A 20,546-nucleotide genomic window follows, 5' to 3' on the forward strand; every position below is an offset into this window, starting at 1 on the left:
CCTAGCTTCGTGTCAACACAAAGTGAGGGCTCAATACACATCAGCTATGATAAGTATCTTAGCTCTGCCATTTTATAGCCATGAACTATGAACAGGTTCCCTAAATTTCCTAAGCCTCCATTTCCCAGTCTGTAATCTGGGACAATAACCACCTTCTAGGTTTATCATAACAGTTAAATGAGCTGATCCATCTGAAGGGTTGTCACTGCTAGTAAGCACTGAGAAAATATCTCCTATTATCCTATTATTGTGATTATATCTAGTGGGAAGTGAAGAGGGGGTTGTTACAGCACCTGAGTGGACTCCCAACACCGAGCTCTCGGAATCAGGAAATAGGCCTTACGTAGATCGAGGCTCATCTATATATATCCCTGCCTACCCCCCTCAGTTCTACATTTGAACAAAAGAAAATGTGTATTACAGCATTTCCTGAGTGACTCAAACTAAAAAAAGTTACATTTATAAGTGGTTTTGGGTAAAGGCCCATTTCCAAGTTTTGCTGAATCAGGAGCACACTCCTGGAAAGATTTTGAGCCAGATCAGTATGAGAGAATAGCAATATCGATACTTGTTACGGTTCTCCCAGCCCTTCGATGCATAGTATCTTATGTAATTTTCCTAGCAAACCTATAATATAGATGGAGAAAGGATTGCTAACCCCTTTCTCCAGGTGAGAAAACCAAAAACTGGTAAAAATCTATCCTTCCCCTCTGGCTAGGAAGTGATGGAATCAGAATTAGACACAGGTAACCTGGCCCACTGCTCAAATGTCCGGTATTTGACGTTTGGGCCACAGGTGACAACAAGCCCCCACCTGGTGCCCAGAGCAGATATGACCAATCAATAGCCGTTACATTTCTAATGCACCACAGAATCTTTCCAACATGGCCCTTTGGGAGCCATCACCACTTGATCAAATCTGTCCAGTGAGGAGAAACCTCTCTAGCACCCAGGCATGAAATCTTGAAGAATGAAAACTCCAACCCCCCGCCCCCTGCAGGGTCCAGTCTGGCCACGCAAATAGTGTACCTATGTGCATCCCATGTGAGTGTCCCAAACACACAAGTATAAGTCTTGGATAAAGGAGAAGCCAAGTCACCTTTAGCTAATGGCTTCCTATGTTGAATCAACGTTGCCATATCTTCATACTTAAAAACCTGAAATCTGGGTGTACATGTAAAATCTCCAAACTTTCCAATACCATGCAGCCTAAATAAAATGCATGTATGGGTCACTCACAACTCAGATGCCATCAGTTTGCAACTTCTGCCATAGATCAAGTCTTAGGATCCTTGCATTTCTCTAAATTCTGAGCATTCGTTTCAGCTTTGTGCCCTGATTCCTGGAAGCACAGCTCTCACCTCAATTAATGAGATCACTAAGATGCATCTGGATGAACTGCTCAAAATATGCAAGGCGCCAGCTGGCTCCAGTGTTCGCCTGCTCCAGACAGAGGGGTCGGGGTTAGTCTCTGCTGGGCTTAGCCCACAGGGAAGGAAAAAATAGTGGAAAAGGAAAGACCCTTCTTCTTGAACATGGCCAGGAAAGCCAGAGAGAGGGGTACCACCAACCTTTGGGAAAATCTTGAAGGTGGCATTTTGTCTGAGAATTTCCTCTCTCCTTCCCTCCCTTCCCAAACCTCTTACACTCTTTTGTATTTCCTCCCAATAAGGTTTCCCAGATTACCCCCCACCCTTAATTACTCTTTCAGTATCCCTTCTTGAGGAAGGACATGGGTCCAGTAAATCCTGTTATGAGTTTCCTCCTCCCCTCTCCAATCTTTTCCAGCAACTTAAATAGGTTAATGTAAACAACAAGGAGAAATTGATCAAAATGTTATCGGAGGCTTTCTCTGATGGAAAGCTGTTAGGATTTATATTCATTAAATATTTCCAGATTTGCCAACTCTACAGTCGTTAACAACCAGCATTTTTATAATAGAGAAGATGAGTTATTTTTCACAAAGAGAAAATACTAAAGGAAAAGTAAGCTACCAAGATTTAATGTAATATTACATTATTACAATTATTACAACTATAAGGTTGATCAGTTAAACCTTGGGCCACAGCAATTTTTAAAACCTTCTCAAACCAAAAAAATGTATTTTTTAAATTAAAGGTCTAGAGGTAGGATGGCTCCAGGGATGGTCCCAACTCGATGACTCTCAAAGAGTCTTACGTTCTTGCTGTCTTCCCTCTGCTACCCACAGTGTATCAGTTGTACTATAAGACATCTACCCACCTAATGTCAGGATGCTGCTGCGGTCCCAAGCATCCCAGCCATGCGTCACAGTGCCCAGAGGTAGAATGGGGTTATACTCTGTCTCCGGGCAGCAAGGATATCTTCCCCAGGAGCCCTCGTGGACTTCCCCACGTGCTTCACTGCCCAGGACTTTGATCAGCTGCCCATTCTTAGATCCAATCATTGGCAAAGAGAATGACCTTGCCATGAACAGCTTTAGACAAATTATTTGGGATGGAACAGATATCAGGAAGCCACCCTCAAAGACTGCAAGATCTCATGTTCACTTTGTAAAAGTAGACTGCTGTGAACATTAAGATAATTTTTTTAAAAATTTCACTTTGGAGAGCGAAAGCGCATGGGGTGGGGGGGAAGGGCAGAGGGAGAGAGAATCCCAAGCAGGCTCTGTACTGTCAGTGCCCCCCATTGTGGGGCAGTCCCACAACCCCGCCATCACGTCCTGAACTGAAATCAGGAGTCCAACGCTCAACCGACTCAGCCATCCAGGTGCCCCGACAATAAGATCATTTTAAAAGTCATTTTGAAGAGCACCAAGTCCACAAATAAGGCAACATTCAGTCAAAAGGGTGAGTCTAGAAAGGCCTGGTGGTTATAATTCTAATACTCATTTAGGTAGTAATTCAGTTTGCACTTTCCTACAGATTTCCCCGTTGGGGTTTCACCCCTCTCAGGATCGTGCTACAACCATTATTCCATCTTCCAGAAAAGGAAGCAGTTGATCATTCTGTCTGTTGTCTAATGACTAGCAAGAGATCGAGGGGGGAACATGATGCCAGGCTTCTGACAGCTAGTTCACACATCTTTCTAACACACCATCTTCTCTCCCCACAAAAATGCCTAACAAGCAGAACACCCTGATTTTTCCCCCCCCAAGTACACACATATATAATCTCACTTCATTCCCGGAACATTAGGAGACATCCAGCAAAGGTGGCATTACCTTTCCCTTTACAGATAAAGATATTGAGGCCCAAGAAGGCAGATGGCAAAAACAAAAACAAAAAAACTCGGGTTTGGTTGAGTTGAACTGATCTTTTTAACTACCAAATGGTAGTTATTTCCTCCTTCTATATCCCTAGCTGCCTCTCAACACCTAGTCCTAAATCGGCAAGGACGCCTCCCAAACATGAGACCCCATTCCAAATGTTCACACTCTAGAGCCCCTTCTGGCTCCGGGCTCCATCAGCCTTCTGTTGTGCCTGACTAAGCAGCTGGTCCTTCCCCTATGAGCTCCTGACATCTCTCCTTTCATTGTTGCCTCAAGGCACTCTGACCTTCCAATGGGATCATTAGCTAATCTTATCAACTAATTTGCTGAGGGAAGAGTAACCGTGGCATTGTAGACAAAAAGCAACCACTCATGTAGTGTATCCCAAGGCAATTATCCGTGTAGCAAGATTTTTAGGGCCGGCTAGAGGAAAGTCGTGACCCTTAGACCTTTAGATGGGTAGGCACCACTCCGGTAATTATCCTAGAGGCAGGCAGAGGGAAGAGTGTGCCACAGCCCAGAAAGAGCCCTGACCTGAGAGAGGGCATGCCTACTATATATGCTCTTAGTACCTAAGGTCCCATTTGCAAAATAAAGCTATGAACTCCAGCTCCGCTCACTTGAAGGAGTTTTTTTATAAAACGTTCTCAAATCAGGCGCCTGGGTGGCTCAGTCGATAAGCGTCTGACTTCAGCTAAGGGGTCCGTGAGTTTGAGCCCCCTGTCGGGCTCTGTGCTGACAGCTCGGAGCCTGGAGCCTGCTTCTGATTCTGTGTCTCCCTCTCTCTCTCTGTTCCTCCCCCCCTCACACTCTGTGTCTCTCTCTCAAAAATAAACATTAAAAAAAATGTTATCAAATCACTTGTGAATGAGTTTTGAGTCAAACAGATGTATAGCTATTAAATAGCTACATCTAAGTAAGTGGATGTCTTTTAATTTGGCCTTACTTTGGCAATGATGGTTTGTATTGTCTCCCTTCTGAGTATAACCGGTAGACAAAAAAGCAAGACTGGATCCCACTGCTGTCTATCCAAGTCTGTTTCTAGGGCAGGGTTCTCAACTCTGGCTCTGTGTTGGAATCCTCTGGGGGAGATTCCGGCTAGTCTGACAGTCTGGACTCTATTCCGAACCAATCAATTGAGAAGCTACTCTCTCAAGAAGTGGGGTCTAGGCATCTGTACTCTGAATAGCTCCTCAGGTGATTCTCTGAGCAGCCAGGGTCAAGGACCACTGCACTGAGATCATTCAACAGCGGAGAGAGGTTAATCGGAGTCTTTTTTCCCTTCAATCATTCAACCCCACTTGAGGGACGGAGTGACACGGTCAGATCACAAGAGGTCAGAACGTCCTTGGTTCTCTTTCTTGGCAAGTGGGTCAGCACAGGCAATGCTATGTCATGACCCATTCTGGGCACTCAATTACTTCTCAGGACTACTGGAGATTTCCTATCAAAGGCTTTTAAAGATATGACTTGGGCTTGAAGAGGGAGACCAAGGAGGGAGAATTGTGTGGGACAGAGGGAATATGAGGTTGAAAGAAAGAGATAAAAGCAAAAAAGAGAGAGACAAAGGCAGGCAGGGGGTGGGGCACAGAGAAGCGGCAGCAGAAAATAAAACTGCTGATCGTGGCTTTCAAAATTCAGACCTGCTTTCAAACCATATGGCGGAGACATTAGCTTGCCTGTAATTACTACAACATTCTCAACTGCAGAATGACTTTCATTAAAACCCGTGGATTGAGGCACTTGGAATTTGTGAATAATTTTGCTTTGAGTTCTGGCTCTATTATGCTTCTGTTTGGAGTTGATATTTTTTAGGGGGAGAGATTCCACTTGTTCATCAAGCAACTATTTTGGAAATAATGCCATCAAAATCAACGTAATGAGCATTTGTGTAGCGTCCATTGTGCACCCGGCTCTGTCCTAAGAGCTGGGGAGTGGGAGTCGACGAAGAGACCTGACCCCATCCCTTGGCCACATCCATTGGGCAAAATAGGTTCAACACCAGCGTGTCCGGTACCCTGTGAGGTACTGTGGAGATTGTCCCTAGATGACATATGGACAATAGGTAGGGTCACTTGGGCATAACCCCTCAAACATCCAGTGGTCCGTTTCAGCTGGTGAATGGAAGCGAATGGCAAATGCATTCATCCTGGACTCCGGGGGCACCTGGACTCAGTCGACAGTGACCCCCACCGAGCAAGCCATGAAACAGGCAAAAGTGGCAACTTGTGGCTTCTTGATGGAATGAGGCTCTAAGCAGGCTCGTGGACGAGGGGATAGTACTAAGAATGGAAAGGGACCAAAAGAACTCCCAAGTTCAGGGCTTAACACACTTAATATCCTACCATACTTCTCAGCCACTCACCACTCAGCCCAGTCCTCGCTGACGAATTGGTAATGACTGCCGGGAGTACTGCTGATGAGGTTTCCGGGCTTTAGTGAGGCAAAACATTTGGTGACTGATTGTTAATGTCTGTCATGGGGTGGGGGATGGGCATTAAAGAATAGCGTTTCCATCCCTCACTTAGCCCAGTCTCCTTAGTTGTTACCCATTGCTGTACAACAAACCACTATCAATGACCATCCTTTTTTTTTTTTTTTTTTTTTTTTTTTTAAGTTAACTTCTTTTGAGAGAGAGCACACAAGTGGAGGAGGGACACAGAGAGGAGAGAAAGAATCCTATGCAGGCTCCATACCGCCAGCACAGTGCCCAGTGAGGAGCTCAAACTCCTGAACCATGAGATCATGACCTGAGCCAGATTCAGACACTTAACTGAGCGAGCCACCTAGGTGCCCCCAATGACCGTCCTTTAAACAGTGGCTTAGGGCACCTGGGTGGCTCAGTTGGGTAAGCATCTGACTCTTGACTCGGGCTCAGGTCAAGATCTCAGGATTTGCTAGATCAAACCCTGCATCGGGCTCTGTGCTGACAGCATAGCCTGCCTGGGATTCTCTCTCTGCTCGTGCGGTCTCTTAAAAACAAATTTTCTTTTTTTTTTTTTTTTTTTTTTTTTTTTAATTTTTTTTTTTTTCAACGTTTTTTTTTTTTATTTATTTTTGGGACAGAGAGAGACAGAGCATGAACGGGGGAGGGGCAGAGAGAGAGGGAGACACAGAATCGGAAACAGGCTCCAGGCTCCGAGCCATCGGCCCAGAGCCTGATGCGGGGCTCGAACTCACGGACCGCGAGATCGTGACCTGGCTGAAGTCGGAGGCTTAACCGACTGCGCCACCCAGGCGCCCCAAAACAAATTTTCTTAAAAGCAGTGGCTTCAATCAGTAGTTCTTTATTTTTCTCATGAATATGCAATCTGGGAAGAGCTCGGAGCAGAGCCCCCCTGTCCGATCTGCACGGCATCCGTGGGGCAGCTTATTTGAGGCTGGAGGCTTCACGAAGGTGGCTCCGCTCACATGGCCATCTAGTTGGTCCTGCCTATTGGCTGGGAGCTCAGCGGGGGCTCTCGGGCAAGGGCCTCTGTTCCTCTCTGTGTGAGGCTCTTTAAGGGGCTGCTTGGATTTCCTCAAAGCATGGTGACGGGGTGCCAAGAGCTAGCAACTAGAAGCTGCTAGTATCTTAAGACCTGGTCCTTGAAACTGACCTGAGGTCAGTTTTGCCATAGTCGATGGGTCAAAGCAATCACAGGGCCTGCTTGGGTCAGAAGGAATAGAAAGCATGTCAGAGGTTGTGGCCATCTTTAATCTGTCACACTGTTCTTGTATTTTGGGAAGCAGGTTGAGCTGGAGCTCCAACTGTTGGCTAACTTTATGATGAAAGAGGGTGGACAAATGCAGGACAAAGGACTTGGGGGCAAAATGGTTTAGAATGGGAGTCTTCCTTTTGTGATCGACTCTACTCTGGTATGTTCTACCTGCTAAACTTCTCGGGTACATTCTCAAGAACTTCAAAGGCTACACGGCAAAGGCAGAGTCCTGCCAAGCCTTTGCCGACCATCCCAGGAAGTGGGGTATCTGCACCTGTACTTAGTAATTTTTATTCTCTCTCCCTCACCGACTAAGTCTTACACCTTCCATGCTGTGTCTTGTGCGCAGCCTTCACCTTTTGGCTTCTCGGCTCACACGAGGCATTCTCTTCCTCGCTTTCCCACCCTTACAGGCTGTCACCAGGCATTATTAAAAAAAAAAAAATTATTTTTGATAGAGAGAAGCAGAGCATGAGAGGGTGAGGGGCATAGAAACAGAGACACAGAATCCGGAGCAGGCTCCAGGCTCCGAGCTGTCAACACAGAGCCTGATGTGGGGCTCAAACTCCTGAGCTGTGAGATCATGACCTGAGCCAAAGTTGATGCTTAACCTACTGAGCCACCCAGGTGCCCCTGTCACCAAGCATTAGAAATCCTGGGGTGTTCCAAGTACAGTTGTGAAGTTCTTGTGTGCAGGAGAGAGACTCAACTCAGATTCTCTAGAGCCGTGCATTCAGTGAGGGCTTTTGGATGGCCCCAGGGAGGATTCCTCTACCTTACCCAGGTAGTAAAGGCAACCTTTGGAGTTAATGAATTCCAAACAAGCTTGTGGCTTTTTATTTTTATTTGCTCCTATCATGCCCACTGAGCATGAAATGGCTCTCAAAGGAAGAAAGAAAACTGAAAAGAAAAAAATACATGAAAACCCTAACACACACACACACACACACACACACACACACACACACACACTTCCCTAAGGTGCAGGAGTGTGTACAGTCAATATTCTTATTCTCTTTGCGTAATAAAAAGATACTTCTATTTGCATTTGGTCACCAAAAGCCTAATCGTTTTAGATTATCAGAGGATTCAGCACTTTGAGCAAGTGTAAATTAGAAGCTCTATCAACCTGGTTTTAAAACCGGTTGCAGGTCTTCGGAGGCATATTGTTTGAGCTTCTACCTAAAACCTAGAAACTCTCCCATGTCTTTTGGTCTGTCCTGTACCCGACCAGACTGATTGGATCCTAACTGCAGTTAGTAACAAATACACCGTATGGTTAAACTTTTTTTTAAAGCTTAGAGATTTATAAACAGACTCCAAAAATAGAAGAAACACTCCTATAACCTTTTAGAAATTTTAAGCTCCTGAGATGCAAATCTACCTCTTTACAGTTGTTAGCCAAGTTGAAGAGCCTGGCATACTTTATTTTTTTAATGTTTATTTTTTTTTAAATGTTGATTTTTGAGACAGAGACAGAGCACGAACAGGGGAGGGTCAGAGAGAGAGGGAGACACAGAATCGGAAACAGGCTCCAGGCTCTGAGCTGTCAGCAGAGAGCCCGACGCGGGGCTCGAACTCACGGATGGTGAGATCATGACCTGAGCCGAAGTCGGATGCTTAACCGACTGAGCCACCCAGGCGCCCCTTAATGTTTATTTTTGAGCAAGAACGTGCAAACGGGGAAGGGACAGAGCAAGAGGTGAACAGAGGATCCGAAGACAGCTCTGCACTGACGGGCTGATAGCGAGCCTGACACGGGGCTCAAACCCACGAACTGTGAGATCATGACCTGAGCTGAAGTCCGACACTCAACCAACTGAGCCACCTCTGTGCTTCTACATCAGCGGTCCAAAGCCGTCTAATCATGTGAGATGCGTTACCACATCAGAGCCAGAGAAGCTACGGTGTCAGAATTAAGCTCCCACCTTAAACTAGCGGTGTGCCTTTGGCCTCTGGGAACCAGCATGCATATAAACAGGGAAAGAAAGCGGCTTTTAAAACAGACTGAGTGGAGTTTGAACCCCAGCTCTGCCACTTGCTGTTTTTAACTTGTCCAGTTTACTTCGCATCTTTGACTTTCTTTTCCTCGTCTGTAAAAGGAGGGCAAAAGTGCCCAATTCATCAGTTTGTCATGATAATTGAATAAAATAATACATTAAAATAACCTGGCACGGAGCAAGCCCTTAAGGAATGATGGTTCCCTTTTCCTTGGCCTCTTTTCCTAAAATGGGTGTACCCATTGGATCTATATCACCACAGACAAAGCATCTGTTATGACCCTGGCAGGGGCCCTCAGCTCCTAGAATCTGGGTATAAATAATTAAGATGGGGCCCATCAGAAAGCTTCTCAGGAACCACCTCGTAAGGCAAGCTGAGTGCTGAGAATAAGTCAATGGTTTCTGTCCCTCTTTTGCATTATTTCTGTCTTCCCGATTTCCTCCCCCGCGTGCCACACACACACACACACACACACACACACACACACACACACACAACGTGGTAGGCACAATAATGGTCCCCCAAAGTCATTCATGTCTTAATCCCAAGAACTTGTGAATGTTACCTTACATGGCAAAAGGGACTTTGCAGATATGACTAAGGGCATTGAGATGGGACAATCACCCCCAGATCATCTGGGTGGTCCCAATATAATCACAAGTGCCCTAGAAAGGACAAGAAGAGTCAGAGGGAGGTGTGACCATGGAAGAATGGTCGGAGAGATACAATGTTGCTGGCCTCAAAGACAGAGGGCAGCGGATATGAGCCAAGGAATGTGCATGGCCTTGAACTGGGGAAGTTAAGAATGGATTTTCTCTTAGAATCTCTAGAAAGAATCACAGCCATACGGACACCTTGACGTCAGCCCAGGAAGACCCCATCCTAGATTTCTGACCTCCCAAACGGTAAAATCATAGACTTGTGTTACTTTAAGTCAATAACTTTGTGATAATTTGTTATAGCAGCATTAGAAAACCAATGCGTATGGATAATTACTAGAACTATGTTGACTACCGAAGCCCCAGAGAAAATCCTAAGGATACCACTACCTTGGAAGGATGAAAATACCTTTAACTTTTTTTTTAATGAAATTTTGCTTTTAGGGGCACCTGGGTGGCTGAGTCAGTTAAGCATCCGACTTACACTCAGATCATGATCTCATGGTTTGTGGGTTCAAGCCCCACGTCGGGCTCTCTGTCAGTACAGAGTCCACTTTCGGTCCTCTGTTCCTCTCTCACTTGGGCTCTCTTTCTCTTAATAAATAAAAACCAAAAAAGAACAGCCGTTCCTTAAAAAATAAAAAAATAAAACTTTGCTTTTAATACCTCTACAATGCCCCCTCCCCCAAGGTGGGTAGTGAGTGAGTGTTAGAGAAAACCCCTGAGAGCTCCCCAAAAGATGAATGAATCCTATACCTACTGTCTGGGATGTCACCAGAAACAGTAACTGGAGCTTCGTCATCTTAGTAATTACAAAATCCCAGAGTCCCCGTTCAAAAGATCACTTTCTCATTGAGAGCATTAAAGGGGAAATTGATAAATTTTTAAGGTTGGGGCAGAGGGAGGGACACCTTTTTATTACACTAGAGATCTTTGGCTTCTGGGTAGCAAAATGCAATTAAATATCCATTCTCTGTTTCATTTTCAGAAACTTAAAGTATTTTAATTCTGACCTTCATCTTATAAGTTGGGGTGCCTGAATGGCTGTCGGTTAATTACCCAGCTTCAGCTCAGGTCATGATCTCACGGTTCAGTTTGTGGGTGTGAACCCCGCATCTGGCTCTGTGCTGACAACACAGAGCCTGCTTTGGATCCTCTGTCCCCTTCTGTCTCTGCTCCTCCCCTGCTTGCTCACATGCTCTGTCTCTCAAAAATAAACATTAAAAAAAAAATACCCTATCATAGGGGTGTTTTCTTTTTCATGTAAAGTTTACTACTCTCTATTGGTAGAGTAAACGTGTTAGCCATTTTGGAAAATAGGGAAAACAACAAAGCATTTTAATCACCCCATAAACAAAAGACAGCACTGTTCACATTACATTGCCTCTGAACTGATAGGAAAAGGACAAATAACCCTGTAGTACCATTGTTCTCTGACCAAACTTGTTCCCAGCTTACTCAGAATTTTACCTGTAGGGAAGTAAAACTGACCCTCTCAGGGGACATGGGTCCCACTGGGGTCAGACCCCCATAGTCTAAGTTTTGGTTTTGGCTCTTCCTACCTGTGCAACTCCAGCAAATCAGTTATTTCCAGCAGCCTCCATTTCCTCCTCTGTGAAGAAAGCCTCCTTGGCTTTGTGTGAGGGCCAGAGATAACCTACGTAAAGCATTTAGCACGTTGCTTAATAAAGGAAAGTGGTCATTGTTGGGTCACGACTAACTTTTCAGGAATTTGTCAGTTGAGATCTTTGAGGATTCCTGACACCTTTGCTGACCACCAACCCTGAGCCGCTTGTAACTCTGCTGTCTACCAGAAAGGGACCTTTACCTCCGCACAGCCCAGAAATAGTCATCTAACACTTCAAACTAGAAAAGTAGCTGTTTTCCCATTTACAAAGCCCTACCATAGGCATTCTCTTATTTCATATTTGGGCATCAGGCTGTATACAATGGAAACCACCAAGGTAGATTTGTTTAGAATCCACCATATGGATGCTTCACTTGGGCTCCCCTTAATGGACTCCCTCTGCTAGAATGTTCTCACCCATCTTCCTTCTACTCCCTACCCTCCTTTCCCCCTCCTTGGTGTCCACACTGGAGTTTGTACGTTTGTCTACTGTTGTGGGTCTCGTTCTACTCAACAGAATTGGTTTCCACTTTCTCTTCTGTTATTGAGAACATAAACTACAACCTCTTTATCGTCCTCTCCAGTGCCTAACACACCAAACTTTAGAAGATGTCAATAAATGTTCACTGAGTAAATAACTAAGAGTTGAGCAAACAGGTGGAGTACTTTCACGGATTGCCCCCATTCAACTGGAGTTTGCACCTCTGGTAACACTGGATCTTCTCCGTAACCCGAGATGCAACCCATTCTCCAGCTTACAAAGAATTCTAGAAATCACATGTATTGTATTTTTCCTTCCTTCACTACTGATTTGTTCTGACATTAACCTGGGGACCTACTAGCAAGTAAGATTAAGACCTGGGTGGGGTGGGGGGGGGAAACTGGGGGGGACAGATTCTACACAGTTCAGGTCCCATGCTTTCTAGCGAGAAACTAGAACACTTGGAAAACTCCAGAGACCTCCTTCACAATGGGCTGCATGTGCATTGCAGCCCTTGAATCACCATGCCCTACATTTCTATATGAAAGGTGCCCTCTAGAGCAGTGCATAGCCCAGCACTGGTTTTGCCCTATGATAGGTGTCCCCTTATGGGGACTTCTGCAATGCTCCTTGGTGACGTTAGGACAGAGCCAAGCCTGAACACTTGCACTGTTGTAGGGAGTAAACCTGCTCCTCTTCTCCCCTCGTGCCCTCCTGGATGTCCTCCTTTAAGAGGCTGCACAAGGAAGGCTCTCCATAAACTTCAAATCTGGCTGAGGGGTACAGATTTCCTCCTTTCTTGTCCCAGGCTCTTAATGGTCTCTTTCTCGCTCTGCATCTCTGGCCTGGTCAGGTATCTGACCCAGATACCACTTCCTTCTGCCAATCTTCCTTCTATCACTGTCAGCCCTGCGGGCCCCCATCTCCAACAACACAAGGCAAATTGTCAGGGCTCAATAAATAATGCAAGAGACCAGGAGAAGCAGAGGTATAACAAAGGCAGTTGAGAGCAGGACCCTGAAGTAACAATGCCTCCATTCAGATTCTGCCCTGAGGTAAGCTGAGCGACAGACTGCGGCAAATTCCTTAAACCACCCAGCCTCAGTTTCCATACCTATAAAACTAGGATAAGGATATCTACTCCAGAGTCGCTGAGAAAATTAAATGTTCCTACTCACTGAAAGGGCTTTGAACAAAGCCTAAGCCCTGGATAATCAATAATCATCAGCTATTATTTCTCAGATAATTGAGTTACTCCTCCACAGTGGGCAGGACCAGCAAAATGATACGTCGGGGCATTCAACTCTGGTTCACCTACTATAGCAGAAACCACTCTCTCTCCTCAGAGATTTTCCTTCAGAAGACCCCAAGTCAACTTTTAAAACACCTCTTTTCTTTGTGGACCTGCGGAAGGAGCAAGCTTGAGCAAAAGTGTGAGACACAACTGACCTCAAACCCTGTATCTGTCACTTACTATATGACCACTGTCGAAACTCAGGCAAGAGGCAATCTCCTTCTCTGCATTCCTTCTCTGAAAGATGGAAGCAATCGATAAGAACTATATCAGATGGTCATTGCAAAGATGAAATGAGATGATGTAGAAGATAACCTGTGACAAAACCTAAGTGCTCAGTTACATGTTCATATGTTACGAAAAGTTCCATTTTAAAGTTTCACTTCATAGAAAACCAAGGCTTAGAGAGGTTAGCGAGTCGCTCGAACTCCATAAACTGTCACTCCCGTGAAACAGGCCGGTATCCGTGGCTTCCCAGGGCATATCCGTTCTAAAATGTAAAATTCCCTATGTAAAACCTATAAATCAAGTTGACAGATGGAGTCACCGTTGTTAGAGTATCTTCGTGATGGGAATGTGTCACTTCTTTGCCATTCCAGCAGTGAACAAGGAGGTCTAGGACTCAGCCCAGAACCCCATCCTCGAGCCCGTCAGCACAGAGCTCTCGCCACACCAGGGTTACTTCCAGGCCAGAGAAGCAGCATCTTGCAACTATCCTGGGGCATGTCCCTGCTCTGGCAGCAGGCTCCAACAGGAGATCCACATAAATGGCTGTGCCACTTATGTGGCCTTCTTCAGCCATGTAAGGATCAGAGCAGGAAGGTCAGACATGGCTTCTGGCAGAGGGTTGAACAGACAGTCATCCACATGTGGAGTCTGGGCAAAGGCAGGAAATCAATTGTCTTAGATTATTGCCAACTACAAAAGAAAGATGAAGAAAAGTCACCCGGTCCCTGCCCTTAGGTAACTGCCTTTCTAGGTACCATAAAGGCCCAGGTTGTCTTGTTTTGCACCTCTGCTAAGCACCTTATTCACAATTCTTTCCAGGACAATTCAGGAGACACATGCCATTTCATTATAACTATGGAACCCCAGGGGCTCCTGGGTGGCTCAGTTGGTTAAGCGTCCGACTTCGGCTCAGGTCATGATCTCGCGGTTCGTGAGTTCAAGCCCCGTGTCAGGCTCTGTGCTGATGGCTCAGAGCCTGGAGCCTGTTTCAGATTCTGTGTCTCCCTCTCTCTCTCTCTGACCCTCCCCCGTTCATGCTGTGTCTCTCTCTGTCTCAAAAATAAATAAACGTTAAAAAAAAAATTTTTTTTTTAAAAATAACTATGGAACCCCAAACTTCCTGAGACATCAGAGCTACATTTCACAACTGATACATTTTTTTTTTAAATTTTTTGATCTTTTGTTTTGTTTTGAGAGCGAATACAAGTGGGGGAGGATCAGGGGGAGAGAGAAAAGCTTGAGCAGGCTCCATGCTCTGTGCAGGGTCCAACGCAGGGCTCAATCCCACAACCCTGGGATCATGACCTGAGTCGAAATCAAGAGTTGGTCATTCAACCAACTCAGCCCCCCAGGTGCCCCACAATCTAGATCCTTTTGATCATGAGAGTTTCACCAAGTTCAATGGGTCCTACACAAGCAAGTTTGAGAATCTCTGAATTCCTCAAAATTCACAGCCTGCTAGGTCAGTAGCCAAGGCCCTGAGCAGTTCTGAAAAGAAAGGTAGCTTGATTTGGTTTAATGGACAGATCAAAGATTAAAATAAAACCTAGAACCCCTTAAAAAAACTGAAGACAGGAGTGTTCTTCAGACCCAGTTTGGAAAATACAACCTATGGTTATTTTTAAAATGGAAATTAAATGCCCTCTTTTAACTGTAAATCTATTCTTAAGATGTTGTGGTTATAGATTTCACCCTCATGACCGCCTCCCACACGCACAGCAAACTTGCCTGGGTCTCGCGTGAAGCTTGGAAGAAGAAGATGGCACCTGCTTGTCGGTATCCTGTTGGGAACTCCCCTTCAGGGTCCGTGTGGCGGGAGTGGTGAGCTCTCTTAGTCCACTGCACAGGCAGGCTCCCTTCCAGGCCTCCCCCATCCCCCCAGCTGTATTTTCCCAGAGTTTCTCCGTGGAGAGGAAAACCACACTCTGCCAAATAAAGGGACCGAGAGTAAGCAGTCAGGGAGACACTCTGAGGTGGGGAGTTCGATGCCCCACGCTCCCAGGGGCTCCTGGAACAACCTTTCGATGCACCTTCCCAGAGCCTGGAACAGTGTCTGCTGCATGGTAGGTGATGGATGAGTGAATGAACTGCACTTGGCACTTCGCAGGACAGTGTTCCAGCGACGGGAGAACCTCTGCCTTTCAACTGGGAGCTCCTTAGGCGCTATAGGATTTCTCTGAATTTTGTGTGTCTAATACCTGCAGTGGACTTAACAAATGAGTGGGCGACTGAGTGAATGACCCAGAGTTTCTTCTTGGTCCTTCCTTCTGGGTGCCAAGAAATGGGAGTAGAGCACCCAACCCTCTCCTCAATTATTCCTAAGCTCCCCATCCCACTGGGTGTGCCTGGTCCCGCTCTTCTTTTCCTCCCCCAGGAGCATTTCCACCACCCCCTAAGCAGCCGGGGTCTATGCTATTCTGCTCTATGCCAGACAGAGGAAATGGGGGGTCACCGGCCTGAGGTGCAAGCATTTGAGAAGATTAACATTGATATGGGAAACCGTGCAAGCATTTGAGAAGATTAACACTGATATGGGAAACCGGGGCTTAGGGATTGGCTCCCTGTCACACTCAGGTGAGACTGTGAACAATGCATGTGGAGGCCACACTTGAAAGCTGACTGAACACAGAGGAGGAACCAGGAGAGAGAGGAGGGAGGGCTGCCTCAGGGTAGGAGGTGGTGGCCCCACAGACTTCTCCCTTTACAACAGCCTCCTGTCCCATCTCTTCGGGATCCCTTCTCATGCGGAAAGGATTCTGGCATTCTTCCAGGGCTCATCCGAAGATACTTCCTTAAAATATTCTTCCCTTAACTACTGCAGACCGCCTCTGACCGGAAATAGGTGCCATGTGGGGGGGAGAAAGAGAAAAGAGGCCCCTTACAAGAGTGCCATTCTGGGACATCATCTCCAAGAGCTTGCTGGCAAGTGTGGACCCTTTGCAGTTAAGGACTTTTCTGCCCGTGGTTGTTTTAGGTACAGTTTTGTAGCTAAGGATTTGAAATTTGCTGCTTTGACGGTTTGCAAGTGACCCCACTGGACCAGGAGGGGAGGAGAGGCCTTTGTTACTTTGCCTGAAGCATGAATTCCAATGCTCTGCGCAGATCGAGGCTGGGGTGGAGGAAGGAGTCTTAGCTAGGGAGCAGTTTAGACCTCCCCTAAGTCTCAACAGTTTTGCAGCCCTCCCTTCATACAAACATGTAAGACCCTTTCAACCACTCTGGAGGGTAGATGTGTTATCCCGGTTGTATAGATAAGGAAACACATCCTTGATTTGGAGAATTGAGGATAGGTCTCAGGAATATCCCCACTGAATCATGGTCCTGGGTCCTACCTCTGTGCTCTATTCCTCAGCTCCTCTCCCTCTCAGACGTTTTAACCCTCTAGAACCTCCTCTTTTCTTTGCCTCAGCTCTTGAAAGTTTCAAAGGGAGGTGGGGGAGAGTTAGAGGAGGGACAGGTGGAGGGAGCAGAATTCTGCACTTCTCATCCCCAGCAGTTCTGCTGCTGCTGCTTCCTGTGTCTTCCTAATATCTGCCTGTCCTTTAACACCCATACAAGGTCAGCCCCAACACCCATCCTCCCATGAGAAGGAAATACAAGCTCCCCTCAAGATTTCTTCACTGACTGGGGCGCCTGGGTGGCTGAGTCGGTTGAGTGTCCGACTCTTGGTTTTGACTCAGGTCACGATCTCACAGCTTCTTTGTGGATTTGAGCCCTGCATGGGGCTCTGCACTGGCAGTGTGGAGCCAGCTTGGGATTCTCCCTCTGCCCTTCACCACTTGTGCCGTCTGTCTCTCTCAAAATAAACTTAAAAAAAAAAAAAAATTTCTCCCAACTACTTAGAGGCCTTTTTCTAGTCCCTTCTATCGCCTTCTTTGATTTTACTGCATTTGCCAACCTGGGCCATACAGCTTTTTATTGTTGTGTCTTAATCTTCTTGCTGTTGACCCAAACAAAGAATGCAAGCCCTTTCCTCTTGGTATGCTTCCCATTCTCATCCATAAAGGGAGATTTCTGGACTACAGTTTTACTGGAGAACCGGGGGTAATAGTAAGAAGTTTCCACATAGTGCTGCACAGCCTGTAATTCAAGAGTATTAGTCACGACTGTTAATAGCAAGCCCTTGGCCTCTCCATCTTTCTCCCTCCCCTCTCAGTGCTGCCCATCTTCCCGCCATCAACTGAAGTTTATTACTTCTACAAAGCCTTGAATTGTCCCTTAGTTGCCTTCTTCCTCAAGTGACCTATCAAGGTATTTCACGAAGATCAGGTCTTTTCCCTAAGGAACTCTGGTATCTGTTGGAAAGGTAATGATCCTTCTCAGCCCAACTACATACTCATTCATTCACTCATCCATTTCACAAATGCTCATTGAGTGCCCACTAGGTGACAGACCCTGGGGATACAAGATTGAACAGCAGGACAAAAGTCCCTGGTCTCACGGAGATGACATTCTATCAGAGCTCTGCATCAACGTCATTTGGAAAATGGTTTCAATACAATAAAAGCTTGAAAGCTGATGCCTGAGGCTATTTTTAAGAAAGCATTGAGTGTTGACCATCGAGGACTGTTTACTACTCCTGCTTATCCTTTTTAAATCGGAGATAGAACTTGCTTCTGTTGTCAAAATCCAGTTTGCTTTTGTACTTTCTTCCTTTTTGAAAGGCCTGTTTCCTCCTCTGTTCCCCTAGGTTGTGCTAGCCTCCTCCTGTCTCCTGCTTGACCCTCCATGAAATGCCCAGAGCAGCACTACCCTCTTCACTTGGTCCACTCTTGCCTTCAGGGTTATTCCCAAGGGGTTCTTCGTGTAAGCCCTTTTGGCCACTCATCTACCTCGTCACCCTCTCTTCTCCCACCTAAATTAATTTTCTTGCTTTCTTGCTTCTTTCTTTCTTTTGAAGATGCTATCTGTGCTGGGTGGATGTGCTGTTTTGTAGGTCATTAAACTGTCCCCCATATAATTTACAGATCCCTCCCATGATGCATGTCTGACTGTAGATGTCACCAACAGATGTCTAGGGAGTTAACATCCTACCCAGAATATGCTCTCCTGCAGTTTCTACAGTTAGACTGTGTGTCTTTTATTCTTCCCCCTCCTGGGCTAGTGGGTTTTACCAGATAGATGCTGCTGTTTCTTTTATGGGATTTCCTTTTTTATTTCTCCTGCTTATACCCAACAGATCATCTTTGAAGAGTAGCTTTACAACTGACTGAGATTATCGGCACACAGAAGGCCTCTCTCACAGTGCTACGAGATGCAACAGACAAATGACATTCGATGTGTTTCTACAAGTGCTTTTATTCCCAAAGCATCTTAGGAAAGAAAAGCTCAAGCAAGAGACTGGTGCAAATGTCACACATAAAAGAAAAGCATCAAAAGCATCAAATAATTTTACACTATTTTATTTACTTGGATTCCAACTTGTTTAAAAAAAATTTTTTTTTGAAGAGGCTTACGAAAATGCATACACTATGTAAAAACAAACAAAAAGTGATGAGGAAATTCAACTGAAAAGAAAATAGGGAAATAAGAAAATCCCTTTTTGCAAGGATAATATAAAACTCGCCTGTTATGAGAGCCTTTGTTGTTGTTCTTGAGGGCACTTGCCGTATATCTCCCTGAGCTTCCTAATGGCCAAAGCAAAGAGGAAAACCTATCAACTTCAGAGGCTAGCTATTTGGAGTGGGGAGTGTGGAACCATAGGGCATGTTTCTTTTTTCACAATGACTTGAGGCTGCTTTTGCATTTAGTGGATGCAGTCAGGAAGACTAAATACCCTGCAATGCATAGCACAGTCCTACACAAAATTCTCCCATCCGCAATGCCAACTACACACCTTGGACCAGCTTGAATGATTCATAGAGTCCAAAATCTCCAAAACAAGCTAGTAATTTGAGAGAAGCACTGGGAGGGAGCCTAGAAAACCACGGCCTTCTGAGACCTTCTAAATGGGAGTCAGCTGTATAGCAGACATCGAGAGCTTCTAACAGATATAAGGAGATTCCTAAGACTATTGCTAATGTCCTCCAGAGAGAATTGCTGTGGTAGTCTTCTGGTCTGATCTATCCCTTACTGTGGGTAAGTCTGGTTCGGGCTCCCCAGTTTTCATCCTAATCCCACAAATATGAGCTGAGGACCAGGTAGCGTTTCAGACCCTGCCCCAGTATCCTGGGAGCTGTAAAGCTGAACAAGACCCCATCCTGCTCTCAAGTAGCAAGTCTTCTAATAAGGCCGCAATCCCCTCTAAGGCAAGTTGGTAAACTGATCAAACAAAACCCCAAACTCTCTAATGTCTCAAATAAGCATATAAACTAGCCTTTGAAATAAACCAATAAACCGATTCAGCAATCCAAAACGATGAAAAGAAGAAAAGGCATGGTGGCTGCCTCTGGAGAAGCTAAAAATTAACGATACCTGTTGTTCCGGCCCTGGTTCTTGGTTGCAAGCTCTAGAAATCTGTTCTGATTCTCTTCAGTGGAAAAGACGCTTACTGGACTGTCATCGGAGGCCCCGAATGCATGAGAGGCTGGAGCCAACAGAAACGGCCGTAGACTTGTAGTGAAGTCCCACTGTGATGCCCGGGGCACGTTGCAGATATTGTAGATGAAGATTAAGAGCCCTCAGTGTTGTATTCCTCGATCCTGAGCCAAAATCCCAGGCTGAGATCTGATTGGCCACGCCTGGGTCACATGCCCGCCCCCTGGCTGCCAGTAGGTGGGACGAAGAGGATCGACCCTTTGTGACTTGTACCGTAACAGTACCAGTACGACCCGACAGAGGACTGGACAGCCAAAAGAATGACACTTGTTCCCAACACCTACAGACTTCTGTCTCTACCCATCCGATCGACATGTGCTAGATGCTGTTCAGAACACTGAGGACACGAGAGTGAGCAGACCAACGTTCCCGTTCGTCTGAAGCTTATGTGCTAGTGTGGGGGGTGGTGGGTGGGGGTAGACAATGAGCAAATGAGTAGATAAAGATGCCACTTGTCCTGGCCTCAAGGATTATGGATTTAACTAGCACAGGGGAGGAGGGGTAGAGAGTGCTGGGAGCTGCTATTCTATATGGAGAGGCTGTAGAGGGCTGTGTGGATGTCTGGGGGAAGGGCATTCCCAGACACGAGGACAGCGAGTGCAAAATGCAGGAGCACACTTTTGAAGACCAGCAAGGGGGCCCGTGGCTGTCGTGGAGGGAGGTGAGGGGACAAGACTGTGCAGGGAGGTTGAGGCCATATTTGCTCACAGCAACAAAAACTTGACACTGGACCTATCGGTCGTTGTCCCTGCCCCAGCCACCATCCGC

At 46.0% G+C, this 20,546-nt stretch overlaps 1 long non-coding RNA gene across 1 annotated transcript in view; it reads right to left on the reverse strand.

The window, feature by feature from the left end:
- The window catches only part of LOC145713081 (uncharacterized), a 62,651-nt gene extending 42,824 nt beyond the window's left edge, over positions 1–19,827 (reverse strand). The window contains exon 1 of the long non-coding RNA XR_014136015.1: positions 19,656–19,827. This is a non-coding gene — a long non-coding RNA (uncharacterized LOC145713081). The remainder of the gene's footprint in view (positions 1–19,655) is intronic.
- Positions 19,828–20,546: the final 719 nt, after the last annotated feature.

The sequence above is a fragment of the Panthera onca genome, chromosome D4, assembly GCF_046562875.1.
Source record: "Panthera onca isolate mPanOnc1 chromosome D4, mPanOnc1 haplotype 2, whole genome shotgun sequence".
NCBI lineage: Eukaryota > Metazoa > Chordata > Mammalia > Carnivora > Felidae > Panthera > Panthera onca.